Raw genomic sequence first — 5,794 nt, forward strand, 5'->3', positions numbered from 1 at the left:
TTATGTTCTTTTGCCGCCGTCTTTGTTCGTGCAGCGTGCATCGACGTTCGCATATTCGGTTTCTCATCGGTTGCATTTTCCCGCTAGAACTTGGTCTGTTTGAAAAGGTGGCTAAACGGTCAAACATTTGCTCGTGAAGCAAAATGTTGGATGAAAATATTCGATGTAGATCAAACACAGGAAACCACCAGACCGCCAAACCACAAGATCAAACATTCTCGTTCAACAGGATGTTGGATGAAAATGTTTGATCGTTTCGCCGGGGCTTTATTCCGCTCTCTGCTGCTGCCCTACCTTGCGACGGTGGAAGGTTAAAAGAATCACTTCGCACGTTGATGAAAAGGACAAAAGCCGCTTGAGAATTAGGACTTTAAAGCAAATGGAACAGAAGCAATATAAAGCTGAGTTTTCCCGTTCACTTTGAGCTATCCCGCGACCTATTCATAATTAAAAGGAGACCGCAACAAAATTAAGCTTTTTACAAAGGAGCACCTGATGTTAAGTCACAATTGCAGCCTGAGTGGACGAGATCTGTTTGAAGCATTTACATTCCCCGAGATGACGAAAGAGTGCTTAAGTTTTGGAAAAAAAAAAAAACACCTGCAATGCTATCAAATCATCAGCAGGGTGCAAAGAGGGATGGAAGCAGAATAATGATGATGAAAATAAGTAATATTTAACAATTATTCTTTGAAATCGAGGTGAATATTCTGCCACCTTTCACCGCGATTAAAAATAATAATTGTTTTAGTATATACGCACGAAGTGATCTCAACAGCAATGGACCATATTCGTATTCTCAGTATTGGACTGGAACTATCTTGCAATGGAGGCTCCTCGTCACAAACAGCAAAATGGTCATTTAGCACCAGATAAATCAGCAATCTAAGTCGAAAGTCTGCTTGTTAAAACATTTTCACCGTTCGATCAAAGTTTTTGAGGTTCATTTGAAATGGAAATTGAAAGTGCAGTTGGTAAAGGATCCAAATGAAATGGTGGCTCTAATTGAGGTGAGCGTTAGTTTGTTGTAAAATGACCTGTCTTGTTTCCTTGCAACCATGTGGAACTTTCTTAAACATTTTTTTAATTCCTCGATTTCACTAAGAAATTCGTTTTGGTGGGCGACCAGCCCTACAAGAGAGAATTACTCCGAGTGAAACAAATTGTTGGCGTGAAGATTGTTTAATTTTCAGCAATAATTATCCGGAAAAACGAAGTCAAATACTGGTTGGCAAAAGTATGAACTCTTCTCTTACCTTTGAAAACTTTCAGGCCAAATTTTGTGGCCTTCTTTGTCTTCCGATTCATAAATGCTGGCGAGTTTACGCCGGCCATTTTGTTTTGTTTGGATCAAGCGTTATTCACTCCGTAGGGAGGGAAGTGAATAATGCTCAATTACTCCGAGATAGCGAACCAATCAGACTGCTTGAAACACCAAGATCACTGAGTGAGTATATACTAAATAGATTTAGCCAAGCCTAAAAGCGGAACTCCCTGGTTATTTAACCTTACTGCCTGTAGCGTTTATAGTGAAAGTAGAAGGTGGCTGCTTTAATAAACATTTTCTTTGCATTCTTCTGTAGAAAATTTAATTGCCTATCTAGTGATTTCCATGGTAAATTTTACGCTAAAAACCGATATCGCATGAATCATAAAGCAATGAGTGCGATATCGGTTTTTTCAAGTGAAATTTATTTTGGAATTCACCAGGGGCCGGTTAGCGCTAACCGTTGGTTAAGAGGTATCGAAACCCGTAAGTTTCCATGGTATTTAACGCTGGTTAGCGCTAACCATGCTTCGAGTAACCCGGGCCAGTTTGGCAATGAATTTTTGTTTAACTGCACGAGGGTTGTTAGTGAAACGCGTAACGGCGTAACGAAAACTGCGTAACAGGATTTTTTTTTCATTTTTTTCCCCGACGCTATGGTTAATAATTTTAAACCCAAGAAGACCGTAAAAAAAAAAAAAAAGAAAAACAGAAAAAAAAAAAAAAGGTAAATAAAGACGTGACCCACGCTGGTTCTTGGTATGAGAGAAAAAGGTGACAAAATATATATCAAGTATTTATATGTATAAAATGTTCCTTTAACCACACGCTAAACCCCCAAATATCTTGGCGCTTTTGTCACGTTGTCCGGTCATTCGTTACCAGCGGTCAAACACAGAGTATCGTCAAAGTAAACTCGCTTCCCGCTAGGTTCAACCGTCATCGCTTGTTTACATGAAAAAAAGATCCGATAAAGCCAAAAGATCCGACGCACCGTAGGATTTAGCTCCTCTTTCCTCTATTCTGTGTAATAGCTTTTCTCAAACCTTGAAATAGTCAAGAGTTAAATTACACTTTGTCGTCAGTTGAAATATTAAGGGTGGTATGAACACTTTTCAGCTTTGAAATGAATATTGCTTTAAAGCGAAAACTGAAAGTCCAGAAGGCTCACGCTGGCCAGTGGCTCCCACCCAGACATTCTTCGCCTATTCGTAGGCTCGTGAAGCGGCGGAACGATTGTAAGACGGGCTTAAGAATGTCTGTGTAGGAGCAGCGTAGGTAGCCTGTTCCAGGCTCCAAGATAGTCGGGAAAACGAATACAACTGCGTGGAAAAAGCGAGTGGGAGCTTGGGTCGGGGCGAGGCGCCTCGCCTCGACTCAAGCTCCCACTCATTTTTCGGAAAAGGAAAAGGAAAGAAGCCAGTTCAGAGTCGAATGTCAAAAGCCAGCGAATAGGAATCACGCTAAAAGAAATCACAGACGCACTATAGCTCGAGATGTGACAGATCGTCTTTGTCGGTTCAAGGTCAAACAAAAAACTATAAAAGTTAGAGATAACAAGTTAAACCGACGTTTCGGAGTAGACATCACTCCATTATCCAGGTAAAAATGTTCTATGATGCTAAAATTACAGTATTAAAAACGATTGACGCTAAGAATTAACATAATAAGCACGTGCGAAATTGGCTATAAGAATACTTTAGCACGAATGGAATCCGATTGCACATTGAGGCTAGGCTTAAGTGTTCTTATAAATAACATTTCATACACTAAGCAATCAAATTTGTTTTTACATTTTTTGAGCACCTCAAAGCGTTTAAGCAGGTCCCGAGGGATCGACCCGTGTGCGTTCTTATAGTGTCTGGCAATAGCCGAGGACTGTTGCTTATGTCCCTTTACACGATTGTGTAAATGTCCGCGTGTGTAGCCTACATAACCTTCATCACAAAGGTCACATTGAAATTTATATACAACACACTGCTGATTTATGATCGGCGGCTTTGCCTCTTTCACTTTCAGTTCCTGTTCAATTTTTCTGCTGGTAAATACAGGCTGGATGGTTTTGTTTACTTTCAGGCTCAAATCCTTAAATTGTTTTTTTACAAATTCTGCTGAATTTTGGTCTTTAAATGGCAAGACTACTCGAACCATGTTATCCGTCTCTTGGGCTGTTGATAAAGGTCGCGGTTGGTCGCAGACCTTTGAGTCAACAAAGCGTTTGATAGTGGAATTTACGAGTTGTTTTGGGTACTTTAGGCGTGAGAAAACTGACTTCAAACGGTCACATTCGTCTGAGAAGTGTGACCAAGAAGATGATAAACGGTGTGCTCGATCGAGCATAGTTCTCAGCAAGCCATTCTTGTACCGATTGTCAACATTGCTCTGAAAATGCAGAAGGAGACCTGAATTCGTGGGTTTTACGTAGACCTTTGTCTCTATCCGGGGAGATCGATTCAGTAACTGAGTTCCCAGAAATGGCAACATGATGTGGACGAGCATATTCACAACATATCGTCCTACGAACTTTCTTTTTTCCAGAAACTGGTTTTATGTCGGGGTTTGAAATTCGCCTTTCCACAACGTGTGTCACCGATTGAAGTGAAAGCAAGCTTCGAGAAGGTTTACTGGTGTCTTGAACCTCATCTTGGAAGTGATGATTTGAAAGAATTGGCGGCCGCAACCCTACGATCCGTAGCACTGAACTACATCCAGCGCAAAGTACACAAACCTCCCAAGACACTCCTGCTTGCCATCGAACAATTGAAGCGTCGCGACGACATCATCATTACCAAACCAGATAAGGGTTCGGGAGTGGTCGTAATGGACAAGTCCGAATATTTACGCCTATTATCTGAAGCTTCCATCAATGACGCAAGTAAATTTCGGCCTGTTCCCCTGGAAAGGCCTCCAAGTAGAGGTAGACCACCAACTTATTACCACCCTCTTCTAAAGAAAGAGAAAGATTTAGACTCTACTGTCCGTCGAATTCTGCCCAAGCCCATTGCGGAGACTGTGTGCCCTACAGGCTCCAGATTAGCCCATTTATATGGCTTACCAAAGACACACAAGGAGAACTTAGCGATGCGCCCTATTCTATCAGCAAAGCAAACATACAACTACGCGCTGGCTAAATGGCTTGACACTAAACTAAGCCTTTGTCTTTGAATCGGTACACAATATCTGACATATTTGAATTTACGAACGAAATTCAAAACATGGAAATAGCAAACGGTGACATTCTGGTTTCGTATGATGTGTCTTCCCTGTTCACAAACGTACCCTTGGATGAAACGATAGAGATACTCGCGAACAGAGCTTTCACCAACAATTGGTTTAACGTAACGTACGACTTGAATTTGACGAAAATGGACCTTGTTGACCTTCTCAGAGTAGCTACAAAAGAACAACTTTTCCAATTCAATGGAGCCTTGTATGAACAGACTGATGGTGTGCCATGGGTTCTCCCCTTGGCCCCTTGCTCGCTAATGTTTTCATGACCTCAATCGAAGAAAACCTCGAACGACAAGGAAAACTCCCTTCGTTCTATCGAAGATATGTAGACGACACCCTGACCATCATGCCGAATATGGCGGCAGCATCTAGCTTTCTAGACACATTAAACCTTGCACATCATCCGTAAAATTCACCATGGAAACTGAAAGCAATGGTATGTTGCCATTTCTGGGAACTCAGTTACTGAATCGATCTCCCCGGATAGAGACAAAGGTCTACGTAAAACCCACGAATTCAGGTCTCCTTCTGCATTTTCAGAGCAATGTTGACAATCGGTACAAGAATGGCTTGCTGAGAACTATGCTCGATCGAGCACACCGTTTATCATCTTCTTGGTCACACTTCTCAGACGAATGTGACCGTTTGAAGTCAGTTTTCTCACGCCTAAAGTACCCAAAACAACTCGTAAATTCCACTATCAAACGCTTTGTTGACTCAAAGGTCTGCGACCAACCGCGACCTTTATCAACAGCCCAAGAGACGGATAACATGGTTCGAGTAGTCTTGCCATTTAAAGACCAAAATTCAGCAGAATTTGTAAAAAACAAAAACAACTTAAGGATTTGAGCCTGAAAGTAAACAAAACCATCCAGCCTGTATTTACCACGGAAGAAATTTTAACACAGCATAGTACAAGAATGCACTTCAACGAAATACTAGTTTAAACGTCAAATTACATGTACCAGTGGGCTTTTCGGGGGTGTGCAATTTAGATAAATTGACTCATTTGCTGTACCATTTGTACTAGGGTACTTCTAACAGCCCAAAACAGATATTTGCTAGCAGCTTTTCCAAAATAAATGTATGATTTGGAAAGCCCAAGAAATGTGTTACGATATGCCCAAATTGCATTGATAGCTGTGATCGCGTTTATGTACACGAGCGATAACAAAATGCACCATTTTACTCTATTTCCGGAAGTGACAGGGCGCTAGAATGGTGTTTTTGGAACTTCCCTCGATTTCAGAAAAAAATAAGCGCTTCGAGATATTTGGATACTATTTTCGAAAATAA

At 41.2% G+C, this 5,794-nt stretch overlaps 1 protein-coding gene and 1 pseudogene across 1 annotated transcript in view; one reads left to right on the top strand and one right to left on the bottom strand.

Moving 5' to 3' along the window:
* The window catches only part of LOC138016418 (stabilin-2-like), a 64,505-nt gene extending 64,050 nt beyond the window's left edge, over positions 1-455 (bottom strand). Inside the window, exon 1 of the mRNA XM_068863561.1 lies at positions 295-455. The gene's annotated coding sequence lies outside the window, so the exon portion shown is untranslated. The remainder of the gene's footprint in view (positions 1-294) is intronic.
* Positions 456-3,792: 3,337 nt separating this feature from the next.
* Positions 3,793-5,347, top strand: LOC138017170 (uncharacterized; annotated as a pseudogene).
* The last annotated feature ends 447 nt before the right edge of the window (positions 5,348-5,794 follow it).

This window comes from Montipora capricornis, chromosome 9, assembly GCF_036669925.1.
Source record: "Montipora capricornis isolate CH-2021 chromosome 9, ASM3666992v2, whole genome shotgun sequence".
Classification (NCBI taxonomy): Eukaryota; Metazoa; Cnidaria; class Anthozoa; order Scleractinia; family Acroporidae; genus Montipora; species Montipora capricornis.